Below are 20,342 nucleotides of genomic sequence, written 5' to 3'. Positions count from 1 at the left end.
AATACCGCATTCAAAAACCCATATCACTTCAGATCAGATAAAAAACTTGCTTCTATCCTTAGAGCCTCGCTCTATTTATACATTCTTATGGTCCGCGTGTTGGAAATAATACTGAGAGGGGGGCGGTGAATCAATATTAGCAAGTCAAACAATTTTTCATTTCCATAATCATATCCATATATGCTACTTCAAGTAATGGCACTCACGTGTATACGCAACTGTGTTTAAGGCAACTAGAGTATATCCTTCAAACTTATGATTCAGTTAATTCATCATATGTTGACCTTTAATCAGTTCATCAGAACCACATAAACAATAACCAGGTGCATTAAAAACAAAATAGACAATCACACACATGAACATAAGATATGAGGTGGAAACCCAATGTGGGTTAAAACCACCTGCTGCAATCGTCTCTATCTTCTTTTAATAATAAGAAACTTCATTTTACAATTTTTGTACTGGTGCAGACTTATACCAGTACGTAGGCTTTTACCTGTAGAAGGCTACAACCTTCTCTCGTTCTCTAGCTTCTTCTGGAAGGGAGCTACTACCCCATAGCTCTTGTACTAGCTGGTATGTTTACTAGTACGTAGGTGCCAGCCTACAGATTGCTACAACCTTCTCTTTTCTTCCAGGGATCACATTTCATAAATTTTTAGACTAGATCCATCAATAACATCATTCAATCATCAAATATATCTGCTTCAACCAATCTCCTTTGCACCAACCACAACTGAATCAATCAATCACTTTGACAACCCTTCAATCTGATCTTTCAGAATGTTGTAACCAGGATATAGTAACCAGAACCCAAGCCAGAACCTAGAACACTGCAACAACAAACAGAAGAAGCTAAAACATATTTTATAAGGTATACGCTACTTCCATGTGTCTAACCTGCATGCATATGCCCTTTTCTCAAGGAAAACCTGCGTACAGATCTGAAAATAAAATTTAATATGTATATGCTATTTTGATATGCAGAACAAGTGTGTATACGCACCTTTTCTAAAGTGAACCTGTATATAGATCTGTAAATGATGATTTAAACATTACAACAATTCTAGACTTCAATTATTCCCAGATCATCATATTTACAGACTACAACATGCGCTAGTTATTTAGATAAATGATCAAACCACGTAAAGATACTTCACTTCAAGCCTTAAGATCTTGACCCATCATTAGATCTTATCCTTCATAAAGCGCTAAGGTTCATCCTTGGTTCAGATCCAGCTGTGCACAATAACCTAATAACTTGTACACTAGATCTTGCTCTTCATCAGATATTCAATACTTCAGTGCCTTGGCCTAATGATCTTCCCCTCCTTTTATAGTCTTAGACCTTACTCAATACCATGGACCAAAACCACTTAGGACCAATACCTTGGACCCAATACCTAGGGTCAATACCTCGGACCAGATACCTTGGACCAATACCATGGATCAAAATACCATGGACCGAATACCTTGGACCAAAACTTAGTTGCCAAGATATACGTGCCTTGAATTCTGTGAAAGTGCATGTGTATGTATACGCAACTTGTATATAGTGAACCTGCGTGTATACGTGGCTTGGCCAACGGTGAACCTCCATATACCTCTCTTTCTTCATTCTGATCTGAACTTTGTGCTATTAACCTACTGAACTATGATCTATCATCTGAGTGAATTGCCATCAAGGACAACACCTGTGTCATAATGCCAACACTACGGACCTTGGGTAGGTTGACACCTTCTATATTAAATTACAATATTTTAGGGCAAACTACCCTAAACTCTTGTGTTGTACGCCCGCATTTTTTGGGGTATTTACATTACATTAACCCAAAACTTGGCTTTAAGCCCTAAAACAATTACGTGGGGGATCTGCTACCCAACAAAGTTACTAATTTTTTCTCCAAAGAATGATACTCAATCCTATGCTAGACTAGAGGAGCCAAGGATGTCAATCTCAAGTTCCAAGCCCTTCGTTTGAGTTATGAGGGCTTATTTATAACAAATGCGATGAACTTTCATCTTCCCTTATGACCGTTGATTTTCTATCATGGATATTAGACTTATTTTGTCTTTATTCTAACTAATGACTCTTCATATTTCACATTTGACTCTTGGACTTCCACTTACATTAAAATTTTATTATTTTCTTAATACAATAAGACAAAACTCTCTACATGCGACAAAAATGTGGCCAAAGCCTAGTAAGACAAAAATTTATACATTATTCTTGAGTTTGTGGAAAATCTAGCTTGGAAACTTCCACTTGCAGCTCTATTGTAACATATTTCTACGAAGATTTATATTGTCTCCTATGTCCTCAAAATTGGATGGAAGATTTGGCTCATATCGGACTCTTCCTTTCTTGACATCCAGATATATAGTTTTGGAACTAGATTGAGCTTCATTCCATAATAAGAGAAACTTCATGTTTACCTTGGTAGGTCCATATACATAAAGCTGCATATTCAACCTTATGATCTCCAAATCCTCTTTAGTCATAACCCGTTGAAAATAGAAACAAGAAAATCCTAATTTAATTTTTTCCTTGAATTAAATTAGGAATTAAATTGTAATTCTAATTCTCATAGAAACTTGTAGTAGTTAACTATGTTAATTTGACTTAGTTAACTCAGTTAATTCGAGTTGGGAGTCTATCTATATTCATGTAGAGTAGTTCCTAAATTTTAGCGGCCCAGGTTGAGCTCTTTTGAGTTGTAATTATTTAATTCAATTTAACTAAGTTAAATTGAGTTAAACTAGTTTCAACTAATGGAGGAATTATTGGGAGATCCAGTAGTGGGGTGTAACAAACACTGCTAAACCAGTAAACTGAATATTCACTCGTTCAATTAACTCATGCATGTCAAATTAGACAAATAACCAGTTGAGATTAGAGTTTAGGGAAAATTTACTATCAGTTTTAAAATCATCTAAATTAAACCAATGGTGTATGCAATCAGAGGAATGCATATTGATGGATTGCACAGTTATGGATGAGGAATTTCCCAATAAAATATGGGATAATTCCATAGGAAACTGCGCAAGGAAATAGGAGCTTGGCATGCAACATAACTGGATAAGTATTGGCAGGCGCTGGTTTGTGAAGTAGTGAGATATATTGTGATAGTGCAGAGTTTGCTCGGGCTTGAGAAAAGAATTGTAATCATCTCAAATTTCCTGATTAATGCAATTTACAGATAGCGGGGGCTTTTAGCCATGGATTTCCCCAAAAAATTATTGTGTTATGTGTGATTAAATTCTTACTTTTTCTAATTCGTGTTTTCATTGATCAATTATTGTTTCTGCTAATGAGTAGAGTAGATTCAAGTCATTGTATTAGCATAATACAATTTTCAAATTGAATCTACAAGGAATTTTTACATAACCTACCTAAAATTACTCAAGTATTCCTAGTTTCCTTTCTTGATAACATTTCTACCCTTTGTCTCTTCAAATGATCTGATAGAAGGAATCTTGTATGTTATAACCAAGGAGTCTAAACTATGATACATCTTTACATAGGTAGTCATAACGCTGGCCACATATGTACCAAGCTAGATGTTACTCTGTAAAAGCATTCTAACCTCATCCATTTCCAATTCTGCTTCTTGTCTTGTCTTTCTGGTCAACATTGGTGGTTCATTATTGTACTTAGTGTCCCATTCCTAGATCCTGCTAATGGTTTGATGAATCACCTTCACAATTTTCACATTCTCCCGCTATCTATTTTACATGTCATGTAAGGGGACCATCGTCTTATGCTGAGTGATCATCTTGTCTCATGGTGTCTCCAAATAATTGGTTTTCATCATGTATCACTGCTCGTAGCTCCTCCAAGTGAGAATCAATGGAAGACAATGTTTGGCTCTCGTCTTGGAGATGACCAATTTGTTGTCTTCCAATAGCTCAATCCATTTCCAATTGATTATTCTCCTCCATCAAGAAATATGTATTTACTTTTATAGTGCCTCCAAAGGCTAAGTTTGTTGTTGTATTTATCCTTGGATTCCTCTTGGCATCGGTCACAATCACCCTTTCTGTATGAATGGAAGCAGGATGAACCAGGTCATTAGGAAAATACTTCCACCTTTCCTATATTATTTTGATCTTTATCTTATCAAAGGTCAGGTTGGAAATATCCATGACCATATCATCATCGGGAGGAGATATTCCAATTTTTATGAATGGAATGTTGCCACCTATAAGAGGTGGTGAAGGATGACTGCTAACTTGTTCTACAATGGGAACAATGTCGAGCTCTTGATTCTCCTCTTCCTGCTCAACGTCCATGCCTTGGGCCTGTATCTACTCCTCAATTTCTTGTATAAATTCTTCATCCCACTTTTTTCTACTTTCCTCATCTTCCAATTATCTTTGTTGTTCCTCTTAGTTCATTTCTGGCACGTTGGAAGTTTTGAGGGGTGGAAATGCCAATTTCAACTAGGAATTCAGGGCAAAGGTTCTTTGTACAATTATTCAATTTTTTCATTATTCCTGTTTCTATTGTTTGATAAGATACTTCCCTACATAGAAATCTATTAGGAATATACAGGGGTAAAGAATGTGAAGGAAATTAAAAACTATACATCCTTATGTAAGCGAAATTTTCCTCTGAAAACCAGTCACCAGTTATTGAAAGCCAATCCATGGTTTGTTCTTGCATTTTAGGAGGTTTTGTATTAAATAAGGCTTCAAAGATAGGTATACTAATGTAATGAATTTTCTTATAAAAATGATTAGAATAGTTTTATTCCTAAATCTTTCTATGATATACATGAATGGTAATGGTTCGACAGATGTCCATTTCCAACCATTTATGGAATGAAAGTGGAGAAACAAATGGAATCCATGATACAAGTCAACATGTAAAAAGGGGGGTTATCTGTGAAAATCTATCACATCTAAAAGTGGTAATATGAATAACAAGGTTATTTGACATTATATTGGCCAAATTTAATCCATATCACTTTAAATCCCTTTGAACAAAAGGAACCCAATATAATGGAAAATTAAGACATCCTTTTTACCAAAGATTCTATAAAGCACATAAGAGAGATAGGAAAAAAAAATTTAAAGAAGCAATGGTATATTTTTTAGAAGACTCTTCCTTATGTTTACTTGGGTCTCTTCTCCAATCCTTAATTAAGCTAGGAAATATACTAAGTACTTTCCTCTTTGAAAAAATATTCTACAAATTTTTTCTTGTATGTATTTTAATTTGGAGGAAATTTATACATAAAGTTTGTAGATCATCAAGCCAAAAAGAACTAACAACTATTCCTCTAGGAGTACACCTTAAACGCCTAGCGATATTGATGATTTCAATGACCCAATGTATCATATCAGCGTAAGAAATTATCATGAGACGAGCAGCTATTTTATGCAGGAAATATTTTTTAGCATCTTGGAGTGATCTATCAGTATTTCCTTTAGCTCCTATTTCATCCGATGGAATTGCATTCACATTACCCTGCAATTATTATTCAAAATGTCTACACATTCTATTCCATGAAGATATACTAGCACCAATGCTAGTCAATTCATCTTAGAATAGAAATATATTTGAGTTCTTGCTGTCAAATTCCTCGAGAATTGGTTTCAGAGTCTTTTGCATTGGCTATTTCTTCTTTTGCTGCTATCTCCCCATCATTGGAATTCTTGTAGAGCTAGTGGAATTAGGTGACTGCAATACTGAAAAAATGGTATCAACAATTCAAGGTGCATTAAGAGTTATAGAGTACCATAATAAATAATTCATAGGAATTTAACTTTTGAAAAGAAATAATATGCATGCAGGGTGATTTGGCATTGAAGGTAGATATAATGAAATGACAAGCATTTAATCCTATTGATGAGATAATAAAACTCTTTTGAGTGGGTGTGATGATGTGGCACTAATGCCAAATGTATAGATTAGGTAGGTATACATGTGTGCAATCATGTCTTGACCATCTGACAAAGTGGTGTATGTCATCTTGGGAAAAAAATATCGGGAAAAACTGAATGGACTTGTTAATAAATTACTGAGGTTTATATCTTGAGATGGACAAATTTTAGTGAAAGATTTTAGACATCAACTACCATAAAATATCTCCATCTTGGCATTTTAAAATGGATGCACTCATGAATTCACTAAGATATATGTCCCGAAATGGGAAATCTTTGATGAAAATTTTCAAATGTCAACTACCATAAAAGATCTCCATCTCAACTCTAGGTTTCTGGAGGTATTAACGCTATAATATAACCCCCAAGAATTCAATGTCCCAAGACATGAAAAAGAAGGTCGACAATTGACAGTGCGGTAATTACTTAGCATATTTTTTGGAAATTTTAAAACTATTTATTTTTTAAAATCTTTAAAAGGTATTTTAAAGGGGGTTACACTATATAAAATCAGGATAAGGATTAAATTTTAATCCTATATCTTTTGAGAATAAAAATCCAAATATTAGGAAAATTAAAGTGTCCCCATTTTATTATGGACTAAGTACAAAATAGGGGTTCTTGTTTTTAACCACCAATGGTGCACTTTGATTATCTTGATCGAAAGAGCTTGAAGGAAATAATGCCTAAATTTTCCTTCCAGGACCTTTTGATTTCTTGAGTTTCTTTCTACGAGATCTTATCTTGTTCTTTTACCCTTTCCATTAAATGCTCAATATGTATTTCTATTGTTGAGGAAAAGGATATCACAGCTAGGGCTATGGAAAATAAATTATCTAAAGTATTGGACACTATAATTCAAAGCAGAAACTAGCCAAGTTCATAACCTGATTATCATCACCTACAATGATTTGATCTATGCAATCAGAAAATGTAATCCTATGAATGGTGTGGAATCTGAGGTTGTTAGATCAATATCCATACTAGGAAAATCAACAGTGCATGCATTTTGGGCTTCTTTTTCATGTTGTTCTTTCAACCCATCATCCATGTGAAGGATATAGCCCTTTGGGAATATTTAGAGATAGGTATTCATAAGAGATTAGCTTTCCCACACTGATTTACGAAGAAAGAAATGATCAGATAGTGTTTCGAGAAACTTGACATATCACGATATTTCTCGACGGGAAGTTTTGCATCAAGATCATGATTTTATGTATCATATAATGATTTTTTTTACAAGATGATGTGAATTATCCTCAATCAAGTATTTATTTGTATTTGGATTTGTATAAGAGAAGGATAGTTAAAAGGAAAAAAACTAATAGCTAGAGATGTTAAAACAAAGGAAAATTTGAAACACATTCTGGCATCAAACATTTTCCATATGGAACTTAGATGAATACGAACTCCGCTAGATTATTTTTCACATTTACACAAGAAATTATATTGAATGATTCGAAATTTGGGTCTGCCAACTTTCTTTGTTTCATTTAGTAGTGTTGAACATATTTGGGAGAATTTAGTAAAGGCTTTGCAACAAATACACTGAGAAAAAAATCGTCAACTGAAAACAAACTAGAGGAAGATGATATTGATACCATGATTAAAAATGACCCCGTTACTTGTGTATGATATTAAAGAATTAGAATAAATTCTCTATGCTAGTTAATTTTACATGAGTCCAAGTACTTTGGTGACATTGTTGACTACTTCTTCGTAAGAAAATTCCAAAATCAAGGAATAAAACATGAAAATGGATTTCTATGGATAAAAAATGATCCTATCTATGGAACAAGTACAAAGATTGAAAATTTGAAGTTTCGTTAAGAATTACTTGTGTTGTGATTCAACTAAACTGTTGGAAAATATGAAAACTATTCAATGTCATCATCATACAAACACTTGCAGGAAAGGAAAACATATGCATTACATGTTCAATTTTCCAATTCCACTAATGCAAAAGATGAAAATACTTGAGCATATGGAATTTGATAATGCAAAAACAAAAGTGAATGCAATAACAATATTTGATGCACTAGAGAATATGGAACATGATGAGACATATACATCTGATAGTTTTCTTGAAAATTTAGGTATGCATGAATTGGATTATGTCCATGCAATTCAATGTACTCTAAAATGAAGAACAATTCTATTGAAGAGAGAACCAACCAATATATGGACTAATATCTTTGCTAGACATATTCCATTAATCTAGGGTGAAAACAATGATGCTCAATTTGTAGTTTACTCATATGCTACAACATTTTATTGTAGTTCATATATGAAAAAGATAGATAAAAACATGACATGAATGTTTAAACGTGTACGAAGGGAATGTCAAAACAATGATGGTGATATAAGAGAAACGATTGCAAGAATTGGAAAAGATTTATTAAACTTACAACAAATGTCTGCACAACAAGTTATATATATAGTGTTGTCACTATCATTGAATATTAGTTCAAGAAAATGTATATTTATTAATACTTAATCAATAGATGATTGAATGTTTTTACTAAAGAAACCAAAATATTTGGAGCGTGAATCTGATGATTCATAAAACATGGCATGTTTATCAATTATCGATCGCTATGTGCAATGACTAGAAAACATTGAACATGTATTCTTAGCAGAATTTGCATCGTGATATACACTACAAGGAGGGAAAAGAGTGTTATAGCACCATTTACCACCCTTGGTATTTGTGATGCTTGGTTTATGGCCAAGGGCAACCCCTCCTTCTAGACTTGGTCCAAATATATAAAAAACAATGTTTTATTCCCTGTACACTACTTTTCCCTGAGATAAAATCATGTACATGCGGGTCAGTCAATACCCAACCTGTGTATATGTGTTAAACCACTTAAAAAATTAAATTTCCTTAATTATGGGCAGAGTTCACGGGTTTTACCTGTTCATTACCTCCTATTTCCTGTGGCCAAACTATTTCCCAATTGTTTCCCAACTAAAAAACTAATTGGGAGAAGTATAAATAGACTTCTATGGGAAGGCCTAAGGGAAGAGAGGGGATAGAGTTATTATACTGAGATTATTCCTGACTGATTCTAATGAATGCCTGTGCCTCATGCACTTCCCCAAGCTTTAGGAAACCCTTGTTTCCTTGATTATAGATATTCTCCCTCTTGCTTGAGATATCATGGTGTTGGTTATGGAAGAAGATTGTTGAAGGCTGGGATAGGATGAATCCAGAGGACAGTTCCACTTGGAGCTGGAAGAAGAAGACTCGAATAAATTATCTCCATGTTATTTATAGCTTACTGCAATAAAAGAAATGCTGTCTTATTTCCGAAATTAACTTTGTGTATGCATCATATTGTGTTGTAATTCATATACGAATGTTGTTTTGATGTATGATCAATCATTTGTTTATATGATATAAAGTCAAATTTCATGAATATGCTTTTATTCCATACTGCTATGTATATTCAAATTGAATGATTTTCAGGTTTGAAGAACATTGGGAGTTGCAAAGGGTCTGAACCCTACGGGACATACTCAAACGAAGGAAATCCGGGTAAGGTTGCTCTTACGTAGTTTGATTATATATGCATTTTCCCTGAGTTGTATGAGTGTTTCTTGTTGTAGTTTTCTTCTGCTCTATTGGGGTTCTAAACCAAAGCCCTAGGGTACTTATTCCTGAAACAGAATTGGTGACTCCACTGGGGATAACAATCTCATTTTTCGTAGTTTGGATTATTCAGTGTCAATCAGGGCACAGTCTTTGGTTTACCTACTATTACAGTCTTATTTGGTCTACTAGAGTCCCAGACCTTAAGTCTGATCATTTTTATCTGGCTTTGTTTTTTATTTTTCTTGCAAAGCTTTGTATATTCCTTTTATTATGTTTACAGTAGCATACACATGCTTGTTTCTGTGAAGTGAACTCGCGTATATGCGAGTTTCCTATATCAGAAGCGTGTGTACAAGCCTTTGTGTTTAAACATAGTCGCATATACCAATTTTTTCATTGTTCTTTCAAATCTTTCTTCCCAGATAGATTTGTTAACTAATCTTTTTAGTCTTTGTGTGGTTAATTTCTATCTGAAGAATTTAATTATTTTGCAAGCTTACTATTTTGAAGTCTCTTCCTCATTGAAAAGATTTGGCCTAGGTTTGATTTTTGAGCGAGTTTGTAATTGGTGTTTTGGTACACAAGACTTTGTTCATAAGTGCTTGATTGTTTTGGTCCTCCAGAATATGAGATTGTTTTTAGTTTCAATGTCAAGCTCGGTTTTTGGATCTACATGCTTTGCTTTCCTTCGTTTTGTGGCCTTATAGCTTTTTCTTGCTTTTTGAAAGTCTTTTTGACGAATTTGAAAGTAATTATTTCCTAGCTTCTTGGTCAGTTTGTCAAGTTCTTTGCTGTTGTTTGGGTCGTTTAATACAAGTTGAAGCCTTTTTGCTCAAGTTTTCATTCATTTCCGAGTTTGTAACTTGCAAAGACTCCTTGTGCTCTCTTTTTGATCTTTGAGTTTTAGTAGCATTTTGGGTGATTTCAAAAAGTTGTTTTGGTTGTTTCTTGAAAAAGAAAAAGATCTCAAAAAACATTGTTTTTGTTTTCTTTTGCTAAGTTTTATTTTGGTTTCTTTTGGTTTTTGAAAGAGAATTTCGATCTTTTACAAGTTGTCCTTCTTGTTTGGAGAGAATTTTGTGTTCAAAATTTGTATCCTCTTCAATACTTAAGTTGGCTCATTGATAGTTATAAACAATTGCTTTCGCTTGTTAGAGTGATTTAGGATCTTGCATCTCCATTATATCTTGCATTAGGGTAGTTTGCATTGTTAAAGCATTCGTAACCTTTTAGTTTTTGGGTGTGTGAAGTGTGTTTCAAGAAAAAAAAGTATTTTTCTTTATAGAAGTTTTGTAGAACCCACGTAGAGAACTCTTTTCATAGAAGAAAAAATGATTGCATTCATGTATTTAGTTTCTCATTGATTTCTTTTGTGTCATACAAACACCATTGGTTTCACTTCCATCTATACCCTTAACTTAAATAACAACCATTAAAATCAAGCGCTTAATTAAAATAAACTAGAACTTTTGCATTTTCATCAGAATACACCAACAAGTTTAGGTTTATTATGGCCTTGGATTAGGCGAGAGGAGAGTTAACTCTCCAAGGTCGCTCCAAATTACAAAACATAGAAGTTTGATTAATGAGAGAAATCCAATAATGTTAGGGAGACCGTGAAAGCTCCATAACTGGGAGTAAAGCACGAGGGTGAGTGAAGATAAGGATGAGAGATACCCCCTCTCTTACTTGTGAGATCCTACCTGAAAACTGTTCCACCTGGCTTCTAATATGAGTTGGTGACCATAGCTTCCTATCCTAGGGACCACGCAGGTGGCTATGGACGGGAATACTGTGGCACGTGAGGTTGATGTTGTATCATGTTCAGTAGTACTCCTAGAGGGAACCCTTTCGAAGTTTCGGGACTTGCACCGGCAAAGGTTGTTGTCTGGAGGTCAGCATAACTACCTCTGATACCTTCGATAGTAGGCATGGGGCGTAATTACCCCAGTCTATCTTCGGAAGGCCCTTGTTATTAACTTTCTTGTATTTTGGTGTTTGGTCCTAATCACTCGGACCAGAAATACTCTAGAGTTGTTTGATTGCTAATATCTTTAGGGACTTGTAGTGAGTGTTCTTTGATCCTAGTCGGCCTAGCTCTATAATTTTTTGAGTCTTTAAGTAAATATTTTAAATAATTCAAAGTGGCTGACCGACCATCTCGATGGTCTAGGAGACTTCATGGGCTATCACCTACGAGTCTTGAGCCTTCTCCTAGAAGGTGTAGGAGCGATTCTGCTAGTGGTTTTCAACCAGCGGTAGCAGGCGAATCGGAGATTGATCCTCCGCTTGGGGTAATTGATTCAGATAGACCTGGCATTATTAGAGAGTTAGAGAGGAACACACCAGTTCTTTCTTGAGTACTCTTTCAGTCGGAAGATAATATCGAAGTTGAAGAGCTTTCAGAGTCAGTTGCGCTCTGAATTCTCCTCTTCCTACTGACCATCCAGAGGTTCTATTGTACGTTGGAACTCCGACTCATAGCCCTTCGAGTCCAAGTTTACAGACATCTATTTCTTCGATGACCACTGCTGGAAGCATGGCATCTATGACGAGTGTTGCGAGCATGCAGACTCCCATATTTGTACAAGGGGGAGAAACTATTTCCATCCCTTCTGTTACTCCCAGCATGGCTATATTTGGGTCTGCTTCCATTCCGTCAATGAGTGGAAGCTCTCAGGCTACTGCATCCAATTTTGGATTTTTCCCTTATGGAATGCCATCTCACGGGATTCCTTCAATTCCTTTGAACATACCATCGACCGCCTCTACATCCATGATGAGTGAATCAACTTCTTTTCAGGGTTCCCATTTGGAAGTGGTCATATACCACATTCCAATCAAATAGTAGGGTCAATGCCTTTTCCTTTTAAAAGTCAAGGTAGTAACCCCTTCCAGAGTTGGGAAAACCTTGCAGTTAGTGGGATAGGAGTTGGGAATCAATTTTTCATCCAACAAGGGAATGTGTTGTATTCTTCGGTTAATTTGTTTCAGAATTTTCCACCGTTTTCTAACACATGGAATCCTTATCAGGGCCTGTCAGCTCCTTTCAATACTTCGTTAGGGGGTAACTTCACTAGTTACGAAGGATTTTCGGTAGGAGTCGGTCAAACTATGAATTTTGCTGGACCACAAGGACTGCCTTTCGGTTTAGTAGGCTCTACGAATTATTTTGGCAACATGGTGTTTTTCAAAATCCAGGTCATTCTTTTCAGACCTTTGGGAACCCCACCCACTCTGGATGGAATTCCCAAGGTCCCCCACGACTTCCTTTTCTGGCCACACTTAACTTGCTAGACTTAAATAAATTGATGAACGATTCGATTCGGTACAATCCGGCTTGGCCTCCGGTCCCAACTAAGCTTCCCTCAAATATCCCAAAATTCGAGGGGAAAAGTGGTGAAGATCCGGGAGACCATGCGACCACATTTCACTTATGGTGCTCATCCAACTCCCTGATAGATGATTCGATCAGGTTGAGGTTATTTCAACGCACCCTAACCGGAAATGCGGCCAAATGGTATATAAAGTTTCCAGGGGGCACCTATACTTCTTTCTGTGATTTTTCTAATATCTTTTTGAAACATTTTTAGTTGTCTATCCGATATGAAGCTGGAACTGAACTTCTGGCTAACTTTCAACAAGACACTGCAACTCACATTTCGGATCACATCCAGGAATGGAGAAGGAGAAAAGGCTTATCAAAGCTGAAATCCCACCAGAATTCCTTCTCTAATGGTTTCTCAAATCATTAAAACCTGTGATCTCAAGAGACATGTCTCTTTCCAGTGTTTATTCGGAAGAGCAGACTATTTTTCAAGCCCAGCAATTAGAATTGATATATTATTAGTCTAGGACTCTTCACAAAATTCTACCTGATGCTCCTAGATATAAGGTAGATTTAGCCAAACTGAAGCCAGGCCCCAACGCCGATGGTATAGTCAGATCAATTGATGTTAACACAGTGAACCTTTTGAATCAATTGCAACACTTGTCTCTACAAACTGCTTCTTCTAACCAGGCAGCACCACCTACACCTACACCTTCCCAACCTACCTCTATAAATGTCGTCCAGGCCTCTAACCCCAAACGAAATCAACAATATGATAGGAAGATGAAGGGACAAGGTAAGAAGAAGAACCAAGAAGGGAAAGGCAATGAAAACAAACCCGACAATAGTGCCGGTGAGGGTAGAAAAGAGTCCAACAAAAAGGTAAAGTTTCCATGCAAGTTATGCAATGGAGATCATCTGACTCACCTCTGCCCTAAGATAAAAGATGCTCAGTGCTTATTAGTGCAGTAAGGGTCCTCTAGCTCCCAAGTTGTTCTGACTAATCCTTTTCTCGAAGGGCAACAATTACTTGTTGGCGTGAATTAAAACGTTGGTACCTTTGTAGGGAGCAACCAAGAAGGGGGAAATTCTCAAATGTTTATATGATGAGCTCTCATATTGACGTTGCTACCCGAGCACATGATTATGGTGAAACGGAAACATCTAAGGCTAAATCTATTCCCGAAGCCACAAACCCACTTCATATTGAGTGACCTTCTGTTGAGTCTATACCTTAGATATTGAAAGGTTCCGGAAAGCGCTTGACTATTAACCCTAATGCTAGGTGTAATGCCCCACTTAAATCTTAACCTGCAAATTTTATTAATGTTTACATTATCTGAAAATATTGGGAAATATTGGTCTAATATCAAATTCATGATTTCTATTATTCAAATTCCCAACTTACCTTATCAAATTGAATCTTAGGAAGGATATGGTCTCCTTCCATTATTTAAAATAATATATATATTTATCTCACATTCCCCAATGTACCCTCACATTTACTAGGGAGAAGACATGGTCCTCTCCAACTCATTATTAATATATATATTCATCTCACATTCTCCAATGTACCCTCACACTTACTTGGGAGAAGACATATCCCTCTCCATATTATATATATATATATATATATATATATATATATATATATATATATATTCATCTCACATTCCCAAATGTACTTTCAGATTTACTTGGGAGAAGACATGGTCCTCTCCCATTAATTTCCAAATATTATATTCATGTCACATTTCCAAATGTACTCCTAGCTTTACTTGGGAGAAGAGAAGTCAATTGTAAGGATGGATGAGAAGTTAATGACATCAATGAGAGGTGGTTGACATGGAGAAGAAAGGGAGGGTATAAAAAGGAAAGGGGGAAGGGAGAAAAGGGGAGGTTGGGCCTTGCTTATGATTTTGGGGGTTGGTTGTGATTTTAGGATTTGTTGTGATTTTGGAAACCTTAGGAACCTATGGAGGTTTCTTGGGTTGTTGAGAGGAGGGAAATATTGTTCATCTTGGACACACACACTACATCTGGTTGGACTTGGGCTTGGAGGGCCAGGGAACCTGCGGAGGTTTTCTGGGCTATAGATTATTTCTGAGTTGGCTAGGAGGTAAATCCAGTTGGGTAAGTCAAGAGGAGCATTCAGTAGGAACAACAGCTCACGGGCATCTTCACCAACCACCGGTACAGGTATTCCTCTATAGATTGTTCATGTAAATTTATTAAAATGGAATGTTCACTATAAGTTATAAGGATTAGGATGTAAATGGTAAAATTTCATTGTTTAAAAGTCTTGTAAGAAAGTAAATTATTGCCTCTGGTTGCATTAAAATTCGAGAGAAATAGATTTGTTAGAAGACCCTAGGATTGGGCTCTTACACATGGTATCAATGCTTTGGTTCAAAATTTGGACCCAAAGCCCAATAAACCCCAAATTCCATTATAGGTAGCTTGTAAGGACTTATAATCCTAAAATATATTCATATAACAAATTGTTTTTTTAAATTGAAAAAAAAATAATACCCTCCTTATTGCCATGAAAAGCAATAGAAACCAATTTTGTAGCTGCCCGGAGCCTGAGATTTCATTTGAATAGCAGCGGCCTTGAGACATCAATCTAGATCATCAGGTTCCTTATGATGTGTGTTGAGTCTACTCTACCAACAGATTTCAAGTCTGTTTTAATTCGGTGGCATATCTTAATGGACTAGCCCAGGCCAGGTGTAAGTTCTGGGTGAATTTGGTGGATTAACTACCATAGAGGCCACACTTGTTTTTTTTCTCACGTTCTTCTCCTGCTCTTGTTTCAGCTCGCCAACCTCCAGCCAATCCATGCCTCCCCACCTGCAAATCACCCATTCTTTGCCTCTCATCTGCATTGAGGATCCCTTCTGCCCAAGTTGCCATATTTGGGCTTCTGTGTTCCTTTCAACATTTTGGTGTTTTAGCTTTTGTGAATTTGGATCTGTTGGTCTGGATCTCAAAGATTTTGATTTTGAGTTGAAGTTTAGGGTGAAAATGTGACTGTGATGGGAATTTTTGGGCATTGTAGTTCACTCGCGTACTATTTGGGTCCAAAGATCTTTGGATCTCAAAGAAATTTGGATTTAGCAAGCTCAAATCCAATTGAAACTTCCCAAGTTGCAGCTCAATTTTCAGATGGGCACCTCCACATTGGTGCCCAGGATTCATTGATGGCTAGTTTCTAGGAGACAAGGCTTCATCTTTTCTCAGTTCTATTTTTCTTTCTTAGATCTGTCTCTGCAAAATAATTATTGGATTATTGAGCCTAGTGGATCGGGCCAAGCCCCTCCCATCATTTCAATTCTATCATTGATCAGGAGCTCAAGACAAAGTGTTGAAAATGCTCAATTTTTAAAGTGATCAGAACTAGTTCAAACCTGAATGACTGGATAGATTTCGTCCTCCTGATTCTGGCACTGTGAACAGTTTGAAAAACTATCTCTTTATGAGGAAGTTATGCCAAAAAGAAGAAATGACCAATAACATTGAATTTTGAATTTTTTTCAAAAAAATAAAAAAAAAATATTCCACAAAATATTCCCTGGAATATTCCTCTTAGGCAGGCCAATTAGACGCTGCCACGTGGTAGGCTTGGAGGTCGCCACGTGGCCTGGATGACATCAGCAGATGGTATGGGCTTATGTTAAAATTTTGGTTGGAAATCCGGCGATTTGAACCCGCGACCTGCACGGAGCCAATTGTACACCTTAACCAATGGTGTGTAGCAGTTCTTGTATACGGTGTGGAGGTAACTTTATTTAAGGTTTAAAATTTAATGGTGCGAGGCCCAAAGGGGGCCAGCCGCCATATCATGCGACCACCGCCCAAAACCTTGGCCCTACCCTTATCCACTAGTGCTTAATGGTCACTGCTATCCCATATTATGTGGTCACATTACCATATACCACAGGCCAATAAACTGTTACGCTAACCATTTACCAAAGGTTCGGGCTGAAACTCCGAAAAGGACTGCTAGTTCATGAATTGCGTTCACATGTTATTTATTATAAATGCAGTTCAACCAAACTGTTGCAGGTCAGATTGGCGGAGGCTTTGGTGTACTTCTAAATTTGGGCGGTCCCGCCATAATTGGCGATGCTAACTAAACTTCCACTAGAGTTAGCTGGAGTGATTCTAGGCCTAACTAGGGAAAAACTTCAATGAGCCATAACTTCAGCTAGGGAAGTCCTTTTTGGATGATTTTTTTCTTGATTTTGACTAATCAGATTATTCTGAAGCCATTGGCATAGGTTAGAGAGAAATCAGAGGTCGTTTGCAGGTGTTGTTTCTCTGTGGAAGTTCTAGGAGCCACTAGGGCCCAGTATTGTGGGAGTTGTATAGGGTTGCAGGTACCCATTGGATGAGAACCAGTAGTAATTATTGACTGATTTGAGCATTCTGAATCCATTTTTATAGTACATTTCACCTATTAAGGCTTGTATTCATCTGTACAATCATTTTGAGCTTTTAATCAAATCAAGGACATGCCCATTTGGGAGTCTTGGAACCAAAAGATGTAGCCCAGGAGGGGTGAAATGCTTCATAAACTTCTTTTGCATTTGCAGTTGATTTATTTTGTAGAACAAATCTGTTTTAGTGTGTTAAACAGAAAAATGAAATAATTCTACTATACTTAAATGGGTCATGAACAACTGAAATTTTCATTTGTTTTTATCTGCAAGACAAGTACATCATGTTAACATGTATATTTACTGAATTAAATACCTTGCTAAGCATTTCAAGTAGTCTCAAATTCAGATCAATCATCTCTTCTAGAAAGAGTGATAGCAAGGAATGAACAGGCATCAACTTCATTACAGAGCATTGTAATTCCTAAGAAATTCACAGTTTTTCATGGACTCAGCGCTCCCTCAATAGGAGTAGAGAAGTACCTAGAAAGGTTCTTCAAGTGCGCCAATTGTATCCCTTCCTTCTTTGTCGTTGCGTATGCTTATATCGATAGATTTATTCATCAACAGTGCCTCAGTCTTCCTATCACATCGCTCATTGTACATCGTTTGCTCATCACCAGTGCCATGGTTGCTACCAAATTTATGGACGATTCATACTACAATAATGCCTACTATGCCAAAGTGGGTGGTGTTACGCCTCTGGAAATGAACAGGCTAGAACTGGAGTTTTTGTTTGCCTTGAAGTTTCACCTACACATCACAGTAGGCACATTTAAGGACCACTGCTCTCTCCTCCAAAGGGAGATGATGCTCTGTGGTGGGTTATAGATATAGAAGCCAATATTGCAATATTGGTGTGGTCTGGGAGAGAATTCCGTGCAGGATAAGAGTCAGAAAACACAACAGCAGATGGCAGTTTGGTGTAGTTATGCAGAAGTATGAATTCAAGTATCAGCAAATGGGCTCAATGTGAACTCTTCTTGCCATCATAGCAAATGTTGGTGCCCAAAAAATTATGTGTTTTCAAGAAATTTGATAGTAATCTGCACCAGGGCTTTGGATATCATAAAACATGACTAGAGAATGTCTTGTAAGCTGGCATATAACGTGAATGTCAAGGCACTTGGAATTTACCAAGATCAGTCACAAGTTCAATCTATGGAGATATTATGTGTGAAAGGCTAGAGTTATAGGAGAAATCCAATAGATGGATGCTTATTATCAGAGAATAAGGATCGTTGGTTAATTTACCCCTAGATTGCCTTTGTGCTCCAAGGAACTCAATGACTTGTTGAGTTGACAACTATATTTCCTTTGTAATCTGCTTTGGCTAGAGGTTGCAAATAGCCTGTGTGTGTCCAAGGGTCAACACCTTGGTGACTTATCCCCTAGTTTTCCTTGTAATCTGATTTTCCTGTTGCTATAGGTAGCAAATAGCATGTGTTCAAGGGTCAACACCTTGTTGACTTTCCTCCTAGTTTTCCTTGTAATCTTGTTTGCTTGTTGTTATAGGCTCTTCTTCTAGGAGTGTGTGACTCTCAAGGAAAGACAGTTGTTTCTGGTCAGAGTTTGGATGGAAGAAGCATACAGGCTACAAGGAGGTCTAGACATCGGCGCAGCTCCTCAGCTATATAAGCCCATCTCAACCAACCAACATTGCTTTTATGCAGCAAAAATATCCAAAATCCCAGATAATCCTAGTCAAACATTGTTCATTTACCCAACATCTAATTCATTATCAAACAACTTGATTTGGCTTCGTTCATGCTTCTAATTTATACATATTCTTAATTGTTGTATGATGTCACCATTTACCAAAATTGAAGTCATGTGTCATACTAAAAAGGTCCATTCCTCGAGAAATGGTTTCATGGCCTTTGAAATGGAAACCACCTTAGAAAACAAAGTTGTTTGTCCTATTCTGTTTCTACACCTTATAACTGCAAGAATGCCAATGTCTGTTTTGTTTCTGGTAACATAGGATTTTGGGCACTAAAATGATACAGGTTATCATATAACTTCATTTCCTCACTATTTGAAAATAAAACCATATATGGAAGAAATCCATTTCACCATCTCGTTTGTTTCAAGGAAGGCATGTTGTGCATGACTTCCACATGCAACAACATTGTCTATATCTTATTCAAAGTAAGACCTTTAATGATTCAAGTGACTTGTTAATTTCAGGATATGTTCATGCATTGGAGACTACTTTTGGAGATTTTGACTCTGTTTGAATTGTGTGGTTGAGATGCAAAGACCATGTCATACTTATTGAGCTTAATTTTTTGATGCACAATACAAAAACACTGTTAAATAACTAATTTGCTCAGGATTTGATGCATTTGTATCCTTTTTATGGTAGTCAGTTTTGTTTGCAAATGTTATAAACCATCTCCTCACAATCTTCCTCTCCCTTTCATATTCATATTTACATGCATTCTTATATCTGTTCAGATTGGCAGTGGTGACTTTATTCCCTATAATCATGTTCTCTCCATGGGTCACAATTGTTGATTGATTATGGCTGAGGAGAAAAAAAAAGATGATGTTATAGTAATTGATTACCTAGAGAATTTGCTATTGTTCCTACCACTCAGCCTAAGGATGAAAGTATTCTTTTGTTTGCACCTCCTTCACCCATATGTTAGGCATGAGGCTGCACATATCATTGGGTATGTGGATCACTACCAATATTTTGGATAGTTGATATTGAACATGGTTTGATACAACATATTTTATAAATATTTCATCTTGGCATATGATGAGTTGAACTCTTAACATTGACCAAGGGCTTTTCATTATCCAAAAAGATTTTGTTCATTGTAGACAATTATAACAATATATCAGCATTCAATGCAAGGTGCAGATATCAAGCCAGCCTCCAGCTTAGTTCAAATTTAGCCAAACTATGAGCAATCTGGCTTGGCCAAACATATCATACTAACAACAAACCATTAGGGCTGAGGAACGTAAGTCCCTGAAGCATGGGAACATGGTGATGTACTCTATAGCTTCCAGAATACCCACAGAATCTAGGCAAATATTAATAGATGTTGTTCTTCAAAGAATTGTTAGC

The 20,342-nt window shown here is 36.5% G+C and overlaps 1 pseudogene; it reads left to right on the top strand.

The window, feature by feature from the left end:
* Window positions 1–18,437, top strand: part of LOC149251311 (cyclin-U4-1 pseudogene) — a 47,641-nt pseudogene extending 29,204 nt beyond the window's left edge.
* The last annotated feature ends 1,905 nt before the right edge of the window (window positions 18,438–20,342 follow it).

Source organism: Pinus tabuliformis, chromosome 7 (assembly GCF_031772625.1).
Source record: "Pinus tabuliformis cultivar Carrire ecotype Pingquan chromosome 7, CPIR1, whole genome shotgun sequence".
In the NCBI taxonomy this organism is placed as follows: Eukaryota; Viridiplantae; Streptophyta; class Pinopsida; order Pinales; family Pinaceae; genus Pinus; species Pinus tabuliformis.
Note: the sequence above shows the minus strand (reverse complement) of the source record. Positions and strands in the feature narration are given on the sequence as shown.